The 17065-nt window shown below is 43.4% G+C and overlaps 1 protein-coding gene across 6 annotated transcripts in view; it reads right to left on the bottom strand.

Moving 5' to 3' along the window:
* Window positions 1-17065, bottom strand: part of ASPH (aspartate beta-hydroxylase) — a 675802-nt gene that overhangs the window by 635802 nt on the left and 22935 nt on the right. The window lies entirely within an intron of this gene.

The raw sequence follows: 17065 nt of genomic DNA, 5'->3' as shown, positions 1-17065 counted from the left end.
ATGCAGAGAATAAAAAGCACTTTCCTTTACTCAACAGTTAGCTGCCTCGAATGCAATGGACTAAAAGTGAACGTACCACATGCACAGATTTTTTTTTTTTAAATGGCTGTACAGTTAAAAATATATCACGTGAATAAGACTACTTAGGAAAGTAAAAAAAAAATAATAATAAAAAAAAAAAAAACGACAGACAAGAAGCATTCATCACTGCGGTTTCTCAAACTGTTCACTGGTGGGACTACTTTCCTTTGCAGATTTTACTGTTGTGACTTCAATAATCCTTATCCCCACTTTATTAAGTCAGTTAGGACTTGGTCGCCTTGTGAGCCCCAACTGTGTCCAAGAAGTAGCTTTCCTACAGCCTCAAGAAGGATCCCAGCTTATAGGTTTTAGGACTGACACCCTATGGGACAAACTAAAAAGCCAACTTTCGTGACAACCTACCAATATCAAAATGGCTATAAACCAATACTAGACACAAGAAAAATCATAAAAATATATACACAAACGCACACAACAAAGGAACTAACTACGAGGGAATCATTAAATATAACAGCTGATCAACCTATACGGGTTTTGGGTATGTCGGCTCCATAAGGCTACAGGTTTTTCAAAACAGAACAGCCTCTTATACAAACAAGGTTAACCAGTGGGACGGCTACAAACATGGCAATCCATCGGCATTTGACACATTTGTGATCTGTGTGCCTCTTGCCCCAAAACTAAATAGAAAACAAAGATATATACGTATATAGCAGTACTTTATTTTTTAAATGTTTGTTTTTACAAATGATTGCACTCATGGGAAATATTGCCACTAGTTCTGCCCAAAAGTACCTCTTAAGTTCGAAAACCCTTAAAACCTTTAAATTGAGACAACATATGAAAAGAAGGAGTGTAACCAGAGATAAGAAATGCCAAGGGAGCAGGTCGTACTTTCCATCTGATTAATCACCCCGGGCAAACCTCTCTGGCAGGTATCACATTAAACTAACGAAGGTCATTTTAGATTTGTTTTCACTTCTTTGTTAAAAACAAACGCCCATGGATCGCACTATTGCACAAGAAGTTTCCCACAAAACTCTAGAATATGCGTAATCTAAAAATAATAACTTCACGATGTCACAACGATGCAAATATATGCATCACAATTAAACAAGTAGATTTAGACCTTTGCAGAGCCTTGGTAAATAGACATTATGTGCCGTACTGCTGTTGGGGGCATCAACTGCACATTCACCATTTCAAATAAGAACTAAGAAGGGGATTACTGATGAAAGTATACATTAAAAAAAAGATCAGCTATAAAGGATTTGTTGATTAAGTCGGCGCTTTCTTCTCATGATCCTAATGGCAACATCAACAGTTGCCCCCGCCCCCTTGGCTTTCCAAATTAAAAAACATATCAGTTTGCTGATGCTGCACAGCGCTTGGGGGGGAAAAAACTGAGGTGTTTGGTGGGCTAGTGTGATGACGGATGTGTCTATGGCACATCACGGCTGCCTTTTAAAAAAATAGATATATATTTTCTGTTTCCGGATGAAAGACACCCATCCCTAAAAAGTATAAAACAACATTTTTTTTAAAAGGGGGGTGTGGGGGGGAGGGAGGTGACAATGTGTTTTAAGAAAGAAGCGTTCTGGCAGCAAGTTGAAGGGCCTTGGGGGAGGGGAGGGGGCGAAGAAAAAGAAAAAAAAAAAAAAAAAACTCGAGCTACAGAACATTCTTAATTAAGGCATGTACATATACACAGAGAAAAGAATGCAAACTTCGAAACTCGATATGATTTACATGTGCTCATATGACCATAGACATGCACAGAGATCACAGCTAGCCAATGGAGGAGTGCAAGGCACATGTATTTGCATCTCTAATTCACGAATGGATGCACATACAGATCTGCTATTCTTTGGTCTCATCTTCTGCTGTGCATCACCGGGTGCATGCTGGCACAAGGGAAGGAGCAAGTCAGAGCGGCCATATTGGATATCTTGCTGCCTTGGCAAGCCCAGTATGCATAGGCTAAAGATCTATACGAATGTAGCCATACATTCCTGACCATCTCACTCACTAGACGCTATGCAGTGAACCTTGCAAATTGAATGCAGGGGGCTTGCTTGCACCGGCAGGACCCAGCAACTCTCCAACAATGTGGACGGTGGGATTGAATGGATAGTTATTGGATGTAGAAATTAGCCCTTGACTGCAGCATTCGCTTCTCATCACTGATCATTCACTTACATGTCTTCGGGTCATGTCCCAAAACTACGTTGTACTCGGTCAGCACATCGCAGGCATGCAAGCAAATTTTTGTGATTTAAGAACGTTTTACATAAACTCGCCTAGCACACCTGGAAACTTATGAATTTAACAAACATACAACTGGAACTGCTTCAAGTCATAACATCTGAATCGCCATGTTACAATTTGCTAACATCGTCCTCTCGTTATTCAGAGGATTTTGTGTAAAGAGTTAATTTAATATGGGTCGATCTGAGGCAGTCACTTCAACTAAATACAATCCTGGAAACCTCACATCATGAAGAGTCTACCAGAAAGCAAAGAAGAGGGCGGCCAGAGTTCTGACCAGGGTCAAACAGAGCTTTTATGAACAGAGTGGAACTAGAATTATTTTACCCCCAACTGTCAATTTCAGATCAATAATTATTGTTGCTTGCTAAAATCCAGCTAAATGTTTGAAGGCCTCCAAGAAAGAAATAGGATTTAAAGTCAATAGGTCTGGCGTTGGGCTGCCAGATTACTCAAAAGTACACATTGTCATAGTCTCTGAAACATAAGGTCACTATTTTGTGTGTGGATGTGCTCCTTATGAGAGGGCAGAATTTACTCCCAGTTAAGTCAGCAAACTGCTGAAGTGACCTACACCACTGCTACAGGCTGCAGTGGGCGAAAAGCAAACACGATCATCATCAACAGACCAATGGATAAAGAGGCCTAGATGGAAGAAGCTACAAGTAAATATAATTTTAGTAAAATAAAAAAGGTAAATATAATTTTAGTAAAATAAAAAAGGTCTTGGCTATCACCAGAACAAAACATGCATCGGCAAAGTCACGAGGTCTCACCTATGCAAAAACTATTGGCTTTGCCAGTGTCTTTTAGCCATGTTGTAGAGAGCAGCGTGCAGCTGCTATCCAGCACGGCAAAAATGTATTACAACTTTTTTTTTTTTAAGCACTATGTCGTGGCCAGTACTGGCTGCATCACAGTGCTTTTTAGGTCTCGCCTGGCGAAAGCAGCGCAAGCGCTGCAGACCGCCATGGAGAGGACCTTTTGTAATCGATTCAGCCAAAGCTGAATGCACGCGTGTCCAGATGGACAAACATGGCTGCTCGCGCCGCCCGCAAAGCTAAACATGCACGCGTAGGGACAAATAAATGCACGCGCATGTGGAGAGCCCTTGGCGCACACGCATTTTTGTCCCTACGCTTGCATGGCGGCATGCTTTGGCTTTCCCAGACAGTGCTGATGAAGCTGGTGCAAGGCTTCCAGCGAGCATTGCTTGTTTGCTTTGCTTTCTAGGATTTGTAGTCATAATTTTTAATAACCTAAAACAGACCTACACGTCCCGGAATGCAACGTGAAAAAACCTGGACTAGCGGATCTGCTCACGGATGAACAGAGGAAACAGAGCTCTGCACACACACCTCGGAGGTACCATAGCAAAGCCTCGGGGGACATTGTAAACATACCCTCTTTCAGCGGCGACACAGCCAGTGTTAGTGGCTGTAGGAGACACTGCACGGACATTCTCCCAGCAGCAGCTGTGGCGTGCCCCTCTACCAATAGGGGAAACAGCACATGATCCTTCCCAGCAGCAGCTCAACCAACCCCCAGCAGCAGTAAGGAGGCATTCTTCACACTTCTGCAGGGCGCACGCTCCAATGATCATATAGCACAGTCTCGTGCCCTGTACTTCAAAGTCTCGGGCGAGACTCCGTGTACATCCCGCAAGTGGGCGGACTACTGAAGCTCAGGAATGAAAACATGCACCTCTCACTACCCAAGCTGCACGGGTAAATGTGACATCAAAGGGAGTTACGCGCAGATCGCTGGATATCTTACATGGATGGGAAAGGAGGGCCATGGAGTAATGTGATTAAAGGCTCCGAGAATGGGACAGAGCGTGGAAGACGATAAATGGATTTCAGCTGTAAAACGGTAAATTAATGTCTTTCTTGTTTGAATGTGTTTTCACCGGTCTGAAATGACATCGCACTGGTTTGTGGTGTCTGTACTGTGTTGGTATGGGGAAAAACCTTTCACATGCAACAGAGATGTCCCGTTCTGTGGAGGGAGAGAGAGCGATAGAGAGAATATATCTGCGTGGATTCACAGTGTAAGACTTCAGCAGGGGCCACATATACAACAAAAGTCAAAATAGATAGAAACAAGCGAAATTAAATGCCAGCTCCGTTGTGATAATAATGAACGTGATTGTTTTTGTTCTGCTGATGTCCCAGGGCAGCAGCTGTTATTGATGTATACACCACAAGTGAAGGATGTGGCGTTATGGCCAGAGCTGCTTACTTTAGAATTAGGGACCCAGGTTAGAGTCATGGCGTCCTGTCAACAGCCTGTAATTCCAGCAGATCATTTAGTCTCCCCGTCCCTAAAATAAAGGGTCGAGTTTGAATTAAAACTGCAAAAAAAGAAGAAAGGAAGCCATACACATGAAGATAGACCATTCGCTCAGGAGCACACAATGTGGGGAAGGCATTAATTGGGGATTAGAATCCCGATCCCCTGATTCTACATCTATGCCACTGCTGCCACTAATTCACACCTTCTCCGTAATGACTTGAAAGAAAACCGAAAAATATAACGCATGCTCGTGGTTAGGCACAATTATTTGCAATGCTATTATTGGGTAACACAGTGGTGATCGTTTTAGTGACATCATAAGGATAACAGTCTGAGTCAGCCAGCTCAACGATTCAAACTTGTGCATGCAGGAAGAGCTCTGCAGCAGGTACATGAATTCACTGTACAAACTTTTTTTGTATTCAATCATTTTATTGCATTATTGTCAAGGCATAAAAAAACAAGCATTGAAAATGCAATAGGTCTCGCCTTTGATTAAGTTAAAGCCATTTGCTTTGCTAATGGTATTGTATAGCAAAGCAAATGGCTTTAACTTAATAAAAGGCGAGACCTATTGCATTTTCAATGCTCGTTTTCTTGTGGGAGGGGAAGAAGCAAAACAACAAAGGCAGGGTGTGAGGGGGAAGCAGCAACACAGGCAAAAGGGAATGGGAGCGGGAAAGAGGCAACATGGAGGGTGGGGGCGGGGTGGTGAATATGCTTCACAGAGAATGGGGACGGAAGGGGAAAAAGCAACACGACCAACAAACACAAATGCTGACAACACAGACCCATATATTCAACATAAATGGAAACATTATGAACTGAAGATAGTGCTGCAGGTGTGGTACTCCAGGGAGAAGTGCAGTAGCTGTGAGCAGCGGAAGCCATAAAAGAATGCCGAATATGTTCTGGCCACAGAAAACGGGAGACAAGTGAGAACCATCAAACAGTGGATGGACAGAAGCCACTGGGAACATGAGGCAACAGCATCTGCAGCCGCCAACAGTGGGAAGCAGGAATGTGCTGCAATCCCAGGCAATGGAAGGCTGCTGAAGGCTGAGATGGCTGGAACCGTGAGTCAGCAATGGCCAGTAATGCAAAAGAGGAGGGCTTCAGAAGGCCAAACTGAGGGGAACAGGACTCTTAAGGAGTGGGAGGGAAAAGAAGCCATAGTGAGAAGGGTGGGAGAGTGACAGAGACACACAAATAGTACTTCAATCACAGCGAGAGCAAACAGTGGAAGGGCAGCAATCAAGCTGAAGCAATCAGTACTTGGTCGATGCTCCAGCTGAAGGAAGATCAAGTTAAGCCAGCATGCACTGGCCAATTAGAAGCTAGCAAACAAGAACGACAATTAAGCCAACAAATGGTAAGCAATGAGTGGGCAGCAAGCCTCTTGTTATATACAATATCGCTCACAAGCGAGAGCGCATGCACTATTGCTGGCAAGTCCAAAAAAATCCTTTGGCACTTGCCGGTGACTTAAAAGAAGAGAGAACGTTAATACAAGCATAACCTTCTTGAATATATTCTGCAAAAAGAAAATCCTTTAGTAGCAAAAAGGCTGGTGAATGCATACATCAGCCTCATTCCTCGAGTGGGCTAAGGAATGATTCCTTTTGATTTACAAAAAACACTTAAAACCCAAGTATAGTTGAATAGATGGTCGAAATACATATAACTTCAGGCTTTGGGGCAGGAACATCATAATGCACTTAAAAGCACATTACCAATAGAACGATACAATGTTTGTGTGTTAAAGTGATGTCTACTTTGAAAAAAATCTCGCCTGGGTACGAGGTAAAATACTCTGGCTAGTGGTTCAACCTGTGTTCCGATTCAAATTAAGCCATCTGGCTAGCACAACAAACAAACGTTTTGAAAAACTGCAGAGAAAATAACAACGGAAAATTAAACGAACTGAAAATGTAGAAGGCCGAAGGTGATTCCCACGAATTAACTTGTCAGGAGCGGGGGAACTGACACCGCCTGGAGTATCTACAAGCATTCGGTGAGTCACACCTTTTGGCAAGCTACAACAAGAAAATGGATCTCCACCCCACACTGGTCAAATAATACCATATCAGCATTATCCAGAAAAGCCCGGATCACCTAAAAGGTGCTCATTTGAAAGGACAATGCTCAGAAAGTTTCATAACAGAGTCAAAATTACCCGAACCAAGCCCCGTTGATTATCACTGAACTATGCAGATCCGAAGTAGCCACTCGCATAAGCAAAGCTATCTACACAGATACCAACCAGCTTATGCAGGCACCACAGAAAACTGCACACCAATTACGAATACTTTTATACAGCTGGAACTCTGCCAAACAAATGAAACTGTTCGCTGCTTTGGAGGTTAAAGCCCCTTATCCGAGTGGCATACAAGCCTGCAACATAATAAACAAGCATTGGCATAGCCAATAGGGCTCGCCTTTGGGACCTTATAAGTATTTAGTTATGTAGCAGGTCCCAAAGGCGAGACCAATTGGCTATGCCAATGCTCGTTTTTGTAAGGAACGAATAGCGGTATACATTATCTATAGGATTCACACGTAGTTTTGTTTTTGTAACGAGGAAGACACCTACTATAGATGCTTTAGGTTATCGTTTTCTTTCTATTTAGATTTAATTTCAGAGGGTGTCTGTCTTGTTTGCTATGCCTGTATTTCTCTGGGGTGCAGTTCTAGTGCATGTGCTGGTTTTTAAGATTTTAGAATCTTAACGGATTCTTTGCCAGTGGGTTCACAGGCTTCAACAGTGCCATGTGTCTGTAAGACTCCATCATCATTCCAATAAAATGTAGATTTATTCCGCTATATGCTTCCGGTTGACCTTTCAAAACTTGAAAATGCTTAATAACTACAAATTCACAGAGAAAAAAAATCTGCATCTTATCTATTTTGAAAAGCTAGCATACTGCAGTAGCGGGTGTACCTGTATTTTTTGAAGCATGTTAAAAAAAAAATGAGGACGAATCGGTCATGAAAAGGAATTGGAGCTGAAAAGGGACGACTAAGATAATATTCAGGACCTGCTCAATAAAATGTCCTACGCGTTACTAGAAAGTTGATCCGATTCGGTCAATCATTTGACACCGACTGTTTTGAAGTCAGTGTCAGACGTTTCAGCGTGAATAGATTGTGCAGCCAAGGTTAGATTGTCAGTGAGTGAAGAGGATGAAATGACAACCTATCCACTATTTGAACCCCGAGTGCCAGTGCTGCCAGTATAAAATTGTGAGCAAGGATGAGATTTGCCAACGGGGCTAGTAACAATGGTTCCGCCAGTAACGGATTATTTCTACAAGGCCCACCAATGTGCCATTTGGAATCCCTGTAAACTATGCCACAATGAACTTAACAGTACGTCCACTTTTATGAAGTCAGGGGGCAGAGATACCAAGGACTTCGCATTAACACCTCCTGACAACCATATAAACAGATATTGTGCAAAGCACATGGGATTTCTACTGAGTGTATTGCAACTGGTCTACCTAATAGTTGAGCCCTGGCGGATTGTGCAGCCAGTTTATCTTTAGAAAAACAATGTGAGAGAAAGGGTATTCTGCGCGGGGGTACTCCTGGTCCCCTTAATCAGTATAAACAAACACTAGGAGGAGTACACCCATGGAGGTACCCCAGTGCCTCCATAATTAAAAGAGGTGCACCGAAAGGACAGAGTCATCCTTTTTAGATGACCCCCTCACTCACCAACCTAGTTGGTGACATGCTTCATCATCGGGGTCCCACCCGGATAGCCTAATGCCATCCGGGTGTGCTGTGACACCTGATTACAGCGGAGCTGGTATTTTCTTTTATTGTGTGCAAGTGAAAATAAGTGATTTAAAAATTGGGCAGTTTTAACTCTCAATGGATAAAAAAAAAAATTTATTCTGGAGCAACTGGACAATGTTAAAAAATTCAGGGGATACCATACGAGGTTAGATTGACCTGAGGTATCTTAAAAGTGAAGTGAAAGGTAAAAGTGGTCTACATGTTTCAACCTAGTGGAGGAATCTCCAGGTTTTTATCAGGACCGGTGTTAATAACCAGGGCGGTCTACACACGCTAAGGTGTACCCTACCCTTGGTTATAGTGAAACCCCATCATGTACTCACAGTGGGGAAAGATCCTTACTTGAAATTCTAGAAAAGGAAAAACGCCTGTGAAGACAAAAAACAACAATATACGCAAAGCATGATCAATTCTGTACACAGCATTAATATAAGGCTCCTCTCATTCTGCATCCAGTGTTTTTGAGAAATATCAATTGACTCAATTCAGTCATGCTCGTCGTGCCATTTAGAATCAGTGGCACCAAGGGTTCAATAGAAGTCCAAACTTGTATCATCAACAAGGCTGGAATCCGCCCGTGATACATAAAAAACAACCCACTCAAACAGATGTGTGTTCGTGTGCACTCACAGGAAATACTGGGGTGCACACATCCAGCGACGAGTGGTAAAGTGACTAGCACGAGTTACACTCGTCATTCAACAAATACACACTGACTGTTTTGGATTGGCTTTAGCGTGGGTGTATGCGTACTCACTCGACTTAGTGAGTCTGTGTAGAAAACATAAAAGAGCATACTCAGTGAAGATCATGTGAGATACAAGCGAGAATTGGACAGGTGGAGAAGAATGCAAAGCCGTGGGTGCGGGCCTTACTTGCGACGCTAAAATAGCGTGCCTCATGGGTGCCGGGCTCAAGGAGCTTGTTCCTACCACGATCTACGGATGAGAACGAGGAGGGGTGAGAAAGGCATAGGGAAGGGGGGGCAGACTTAGCGGTGCCCACCCGCATCAAGTCTGTGAACTTACTGCGTGTGAAACAATATCGGCTGTTGTGCCTAATCCAGGACCCGCATCGGCGCCCCGAGTGACATCGAAGCACTGTCGGTGTGGGGATAAATACTAAGCATATCCAGGTGGTTGACGTGTGGGGGCATGGCCAAGTCTTGGGCGCGAGTCTCAGGATGGTACAACCAATCATCGTAGCAATGCGCCAGAGGGAATCAATGACGCTTGCCATGGAAGGGGCGTGATGGTCGTAGGAGGGAAAATGGGCGGGTCTCAGAGTCAACCAATGCGGCTGCTGGAAAAACACCCAAGTACAGGGAGCGCTCCAGCGCGCTAGGTAACTAGGGACGCTTGGGCTCTACGCAACTACAAGTATAGGATAAAAAGTATTGAAACCCAGAGAGAAAAGAAGGGGGGGGGAAGTGTAATTAAGCGACCTAAAACTTGAAAAGGCAGCAGGTCGTGGAATTGAGGATGTAATGTCCCTAAAAAACAGCCGCTACTGGCAAAAGGCATATCAAATTGAAGGACTGGCAAAAAGACAAATGCATTCAATCAGGTACAAAAAGGTGACTCATCCATCAAGGATTCACGTTAGTAATGGCGATCATCCCAAGGATTCAGCTAGGCATATGGTACCGCCAGTTTATCTTTGCCAGTGAGAGAAGAAGAGCACAATGGCTATACGCACTTTGAGTGATTGACCCATAGGCTGGATATCACTAACATTTGGTCTGTGAATTCACCACTGCAGGTAGGGACGGTTGTCAGCAAGGTGCAAGTCTGTCCAGGAATAAGATGCATAAGCACTTGTGCACCGTATCGACACTTCCAGGCACAGTTGTACTTTAGGTGGACAGTAATAACTTTTAACAGGAATCTCCTACTAATAACAATAATACGAGCGCGTATGCACAAGTTCGGGAGCTTTTACTGGGCCAGTATTTTTTCAAAACAGCCCCCAGCGTAATAAGAAACGTGCAACACTTATTTGCAGGACTTGCACACTTTAAATATGACGGTAACAACAGTTTCAGAGTGGGGTGGGGTAGGTTTGTGCATACATATCCCACTTATCAAGCATGCACTACTGCAACTACAATTCAAAATACAACGGACATGCATGTGATGTAGACAGACCGTCCACTTCAAAATAAAATAGAACGTACTCAATATAATTCACTTTGTATCAAACAAAAGAAATGCCAGGTTACAACAACCTAGGAAACGCCTAATTTCTCTATTGGATTACACAATAGCACCAGTGTCCATACATGCAAATAACCCAGCTGGCTAGGAGCCATTCGTTTCCCGCCTTCCGGCTCCACAAGTCGGTTCTTACTTCAGAGTGCATACGCAGGCACGGAGACACCATGGGCCTACCATAAGAGACACCTGGCCACAAAAGAGTGGGACGGGCGGACCTGAGGAGGACAGCTTGGATACAGACTGGCAGTCACACTGCCTTGGCTTCCAGGGAAGGTGTGGCACTGCAAGCGGGAGCGAACCGAGGACTGGGCGGAAGTCTCAGATGTAACAGCAGCGATGTAAACAGGAAACAACGCCTTGTGAAGACGGTACGGTCGGCTATCGATCTGTCGCTCGTGCCTCTGAAGCTGCTACTTTGCTCAAGACTGTGGAATCTGTTAAACTGACCCTCCTAACAAGGTAACTCACTTTGTTGCTTACCGCCGCTGCTGCCATTTGGCAGATGGACGCTTGTCAGGGTTTGCTCGCTCTGAAGGACACGCTGCCTCGGCCAAAATAGCCATAGAACTCAAACTCCCAGACACTAAATAACGTATCTAAATGGAGTGCTTGTAGATCGCCGGCCTGCTGATAACAGGCGAAAAACCAGCACTGACCGCCATCTGTTTCAAATTAACGCAAACATGATAATTGGAAACAGATGGCATTAATGCTAGCTTCCGAGAACCCTAGGCCAGGGAACAAAGAAGGCGGGACAATCACCCGCCTTGAACCAATTGCGTGCTGCCTTTTTAAGAAAGACGCATGCACAGGTCAATTGCGGGCTAAAAGGAAAAAGCATACGCAAGAGCGTGTGTTCAGAGTTCAAAAGCCCTTGCTAAATGCCTCGCAGAGCAGCGCATGCGCGCTGGCTCAGGCAAGACCTAAAAATAAGCCGTAATATACAGTAGCACAGGTATTCGATCTGCTAGACTGAGACCCTACATATTTATACCTAGGCATTATGATGAAGTAACAAAATAAAAAGAGAATGTATGCCGTTCCAAGTGGAGCAGAGAAGATTCGGAACCATGCCCAAAGTGAACACTGGCACTCATTGCTGGCACATTATGAGGGTTCAGAGTTCAGCTCAGACCAGCCATCTCATCTGCTCCTTTTCTAGTTTAGAAGGACCTGGAGAATGATTCCATTTACGGGTGCGAATACACTGCTTTGATTTCTACGGTTTTGCAAACCTATTTTCTTTTTGCCACCCCTTTCCACACTTTTTAAATGTGACAGGGGAAGTGAAACTCTGGAGTACGATATGAAGATTTTTTTTAATTGAGCAATTTCGTAACAAAAATGGACTCAGTAATTCCTAAGTCTGACATACTGAGTCATTAAGTCTCTGACCAATGCATACTTTCCCTCCATCAGCCAGTAAAGACATGCAACATTTACAAGGATATGTGTTTGAGTTGGGCGCAGCAGTGATGACTACGACCGGCATGTGGTCTGTGATGTTACTGGGTGGAGGTGGGCATGAGAGGCAACGACGGTGGGTGGCGTTCAAGGATGTAATGGTGACATGGTGGGAGTAAAGTGCCATGCTTTTTGTTTGTGCTGTTGGACATTTGTGCTGATAGAATCTCGTGGGGTCCAGGCATAAGCGGAATACTCTGGGTTTGCGCAGGTGCATAGCACACTGTGATAAATTGGTTTGTTGATTAAGGAGGGTGTGAGGAACAGCCTCAATCCTCATCAGGGTGAACTACAAAAAGGCACTAAATTAACCTGTGCTTAACCGTCTGGTAGCTGGGCACAAAAGCAGACAGGCTTCACTTTGAGGCAAATTTGAAAGTATTTATGCAGCATACAAACCGTTAAAGAGAAAACACACGACAAGAAAAATACCACCCAATTTAAGAAAAATAGAGTAAAATATTAATAAATATTTGACACTATGACAACAAAAATACAATTAGTAGAACCGGAGATATGCAATTTCAATAAGTTAGGGTAATTATAGCATCTAAAAGAACAAAACGCAACTCGCAGTGATCTGGTTGTGCGAGACTGGGGAAAGTGACAAGTTCAGGCCAACTTGGTTGTTGCTGTAGTGCAAGCATCCTGTATGGAGTTGAGGAGGATTGCGTTGGCAGTCACCGCAGGTTGTCGATACTGTATCACAAAGTGCAGATCTCGCATTGCAACTCATCGCTAGCAGTCATTGTAGCGCGAACAATCGGGTTCACAGGCGCTTCACGTTGGCAGTCGGCAAGATCTTGGTGCTAACAGATCCCTTTGCAGTCACGAAGACCTTCAACTATCTGGGCAGAACCATCACCAACACAACCGCCTGGAAGACACATATGGCAAAATCCTCCATTTTCACAACGCTTCAGAGGGAGGATTCCTTTCTATATACTATCTATAGCTACATAACCAATCGACTCAGAGGTGTGGTCAGATATGGAGAGAAGCTCATGTCTGGGATCATTGAGAGGAAAGTGTGTTGGCTGTGGGGTCTATAACGAAGAATTCAGACATTTGCTCTTAAGGCCAACTGTGTATATATTCTGGTCAAACTACCATGTTAGATATAAGTGATGGCATATGCTGCAAAACGCAGAAGAAAAGCAGAATAGTAGGAAAATGTGGAAACTTAAATGTATTCCATGGACTGAGATCTTCGCGCTGCATTCCCAATCATACTTGCCATACCTCTCGACTATCTAGATTGCAGATTATGGCAGGACACTTGCCCAGACAAGATTCAACCTGCTGGACTTGCACGAACAGAGCCATACAAGGAAAAAGATCACTCATCCAGAAGCTTTACAAGAGGAAATCAATCTCAAACATCACCCACATTCTTCTAGAGTGCGAATAGAGTGAATGCTATTATAAGAGTAGGTAATCCTTGCCTGATACTTATACTTAAAACTAGTCCGAAATGAAGATCACTGTAGGTCCCTTCCACTACTTATGGGTGACTATTTTTTTAAAATTCACACAGAGAGTTGCAGCTTTTCTTAAGGCAGCCCAGAAAAACAGAAGTGCAAATATTATTGCCCTGGCTGCTACAAAAAGTGCAAGCTGTAGTTACTCTTACCCTCATTTTCCTCTCCTACTTTCTAATCGCTGGGCACCGATCCTTACTTGGGATTACAGTGCAAGTCAACATTTAGAGTGTAATTAATGAACTACAGAACATTAATGCAATGTCATAATGAAATGTCCATGAACTGAAAAGACCGGGCAGTCGCCAAGGCAATTGGCACCAAGATCTGAAGTCAAACAGGATTCATTGCTAGGTCAGATTTTTTTGTGTATAGCTCTTATATCTCTTTTAGTCGCATCTCCTTTTCTTTCTAATAAAATGCATAGGATGTTTTTATTCTTCGGTTGTGGGCTCTTACTGCCTCTATGGGTACATCCACTTTCTTTATCATACTCACCTCACTATAGACCTTTTGTGCAAGTAAAAGCTGCAATTATTTCCTCACTAGCTTTTTACACCTTTTTAGGGCTCGGCCCTAGCGATGCAGAGCTCAGCACTGCTCGCGCAGGCGAGAGCCCTTTTGTGGAGGGTTCCAAAACAGACCCTGGAATCGCACACGCTCATGCGATTCCTTTTGGTCCACGGTATTGGCGTTTGCAGTCTTTTTTAGAAAGAGAGCGCGCAATAGGCCAAAGGCGGTCACGCTGCTCGCCCATGGCCTATTGGGGTCTGTTACCAGCACGCCAACATCTGTTTTCAATTATCGTGCCCAGCTTGTCATCCCATGTTCAGTAAGATAAAGTAGTTATCATCTTTACTATTTAACATTTGTTTATTAGGTGTTTTTATTAGGCGTAATTAATTACCAAGAATTTTTCTTCAGCACATTCCCATAAGAGTCAAAATTACACATAAATAAGACTGAGTTGAAATAAAGCATTGATCGGGCTTTCTTATGTCTATTCCCTAGCCAGATACACAATGTGAACACTATCTTCGTCATTATGTAATTTCACAAACTATAGGGCTCCTCTCTAAAAGGCGTGCCCCGTTATTCCCAAAACATCCAATGCTCCTACGACTCATCTCTCTGAAGGCTGGGAGAAGGTCAGTCCCCTCTCGACCTCTGCCCTCGGACTATCCCTTCCGTCAGAAAGTGCCAGGCATTTTCCCTGTAGTTCTAGACCCCCGCCGCGTCTCACATTCCAGGGCGTCCTGATCTCCACAGCTCAGTCTGTGCCTCCACCTGCCCCCGGCTAGTGCTCACACTGAAGCTTAACACCCTCCCTCGTACTGTGGTAAACACACACTGCAGACGCGCACGGCTGGTACACGCCAACGACAAAGGGGGTGCCAGGCAAAGCTCGTGAATTCTGCACAACCAATGCTACGGCTTGACAGTAGCAATTATCCTACCTGGAACCTCGCTTGAAGTTCGGAAATATGTAAGTAAGACCGTCACGAATTCCTTTCTTGCTTTGATCGGGAAGTTCTCTCAGTTACGCCCCGTCAGCCTGGTTTCCCCCTTTATTGTTTATTAGACAATTATCTCAATCCAGATTTTAAGTGTCTCCAAGTGTCTCTCAGTGCACCGTGACTTTGCTTTATAATTAGTTTGTCAAATATTTCTGCTCTCAGTTGTGTGTCTGTTTTGATCCTGCTTTTTATTGTTTTCATGTTGCTTAATGGCAACCGCACATAAGGTTGCACATGATGAACGAGACAGCAGGGCAGAATGTGGCTGCATTGTTGAGGAAACTTGTCGTTCCGAATTTATAGCTAGAAGCAGGGCCGCTGAAATTATAAGATTGCGGTTGGCGGCGCCTTCAGACCCCTCCCACCACAGCATGCCGAAGAGCCTTTATGTGTCACATTACTGTAAGTTTGGACTATTGGCGTTGCATTACTATTAGCAACGCAAATAGCTCAAACTTTCAGTAATGCGAGACCCATTGCATTGCAAATGCTTGTTAGTATTTATAGGGGTGCTTTTAAATTTTGTATGCAAAGGTGTAAATGACAATGCTTAAAAAAAAAAAAAAACATTTTGAACTGTAGGCCACTGGGAAGGACAGCGGTGCTTCTTAAAAACAGATATAGGTGTGACAGGGGGTTTACATGTAAAGGGGGCTCATTGTTGTGAGAAATAAAAATTATTTTACAAGAAACAAGCCCATGCACAGCACGTATACTTTGTAAAATTATATGGAACGTTCAAAACTGCTGCATTCCAATTACGCAGGTTATGTGAGAAAATCGGGAAAACTCATTCAGCTCCAAGGTTTTTGCTTTGGAGCATGGTAGGTGGGTAATTTTCAAAATTCGCCTCGATGTAAATGTAAACTGGCAACTTCATTTTTCTGTAAACTGTGGGTTCACCACAGGATACAATGTTATGCATGTACAACAAAATCCCTTTGTCCGGGACTATAAAAAGAATTAACAACCCACCCTCGGGGCCTTCTCTAACGGAAAGAAAGAAATTCTCTGGCAAGCTAGAGAAAAAAAAAAAAAGAGAAAAAACTTACAAAGCTTTGTTTGGTTGCGTTTTCAGCATAGGTATGAGCAAGGATACATTTTCAAGATACAACTTCAAAAGAATAATACACCCGACATGAAAATTCAGAAACAGAATGTAATATTGATTTTAGGATTGTGTGCGAGAAATCAACTTATGCAAATTTAACATGACAAGGCGTGAAGAAACAGGAAACGGTTCATTGACATTAACAGCTAAGCTAACAGCCTGAAACGCTAATAAAGTATTTAGTTATGCAGCACAATATCCTTAGTGCAACAACATTACCTGTTGCATGGTTAAACACTTATAAGGTCCCAAAGGCGAGACCTATTGGCTATGCCAATGCTTGTTCTGATAGCAATCTAAATGAAGACCCCTGTCGCAGTGACGAGGGGAATGGCTGCTCTCCATGATTTCACTGATGGCATAACAGATGGCTAGAGATGGTCTGGTATTCTCAGTTACTTGCGCATAATGAGGTCACCTAAACTGGATGACTGGTCACTCCGACCGATAGTGTAATCATTGCGACTCTGCAAAATGTAGAAATACCTGCAAAAAGGATTTTGTAGGTATTTTTTTCTGCAAAATATTAAAGATCAATCTATAGCTTGCAACCGAAAGCTATACTTCACCTAACATCTGTTTTTGAAAAGGTGACTTATGAGAAATTGTAAGGAAAAAACTCAGAATGTTTGGACTCCTCAAAAACAGCATATGCAAGTCCTCTTTTGGCAGGATGTATCTTTACGGTGAGAGGGACATTGAGGGGTATTAATTTTATAAAGGGTTTCCTCAAAGTGGTCGAACAAATGGCAGCGGAGACTTGCGGGGGCCACATTGCCTAAATGTATTAAATAAGAAGGCTTTTAACAATGTAGTATTTCCAACCCCGCTCACAGAATTAATAAAATGGTTACTTGATAGAAAATATGG

Source organism: Triturus cristatus, chromosome 5_1, assembly GCF_964204655.1.
Source record: "Triturus cristatus chromosome 5_1, aTriCri1.1, whole genome shotgun sequence".
Lineage (NCBI taxonomy): Eukaryota > Metazoa > Chordata > Amphibia > Caudata > Salamandridae > Triturus > Triturus cristatus.
The sequence above is the reverse complement of the archived record's forward strand: the minus strand, read 5'-3'. Positions and strand labels throughout refer to the sequence as shown.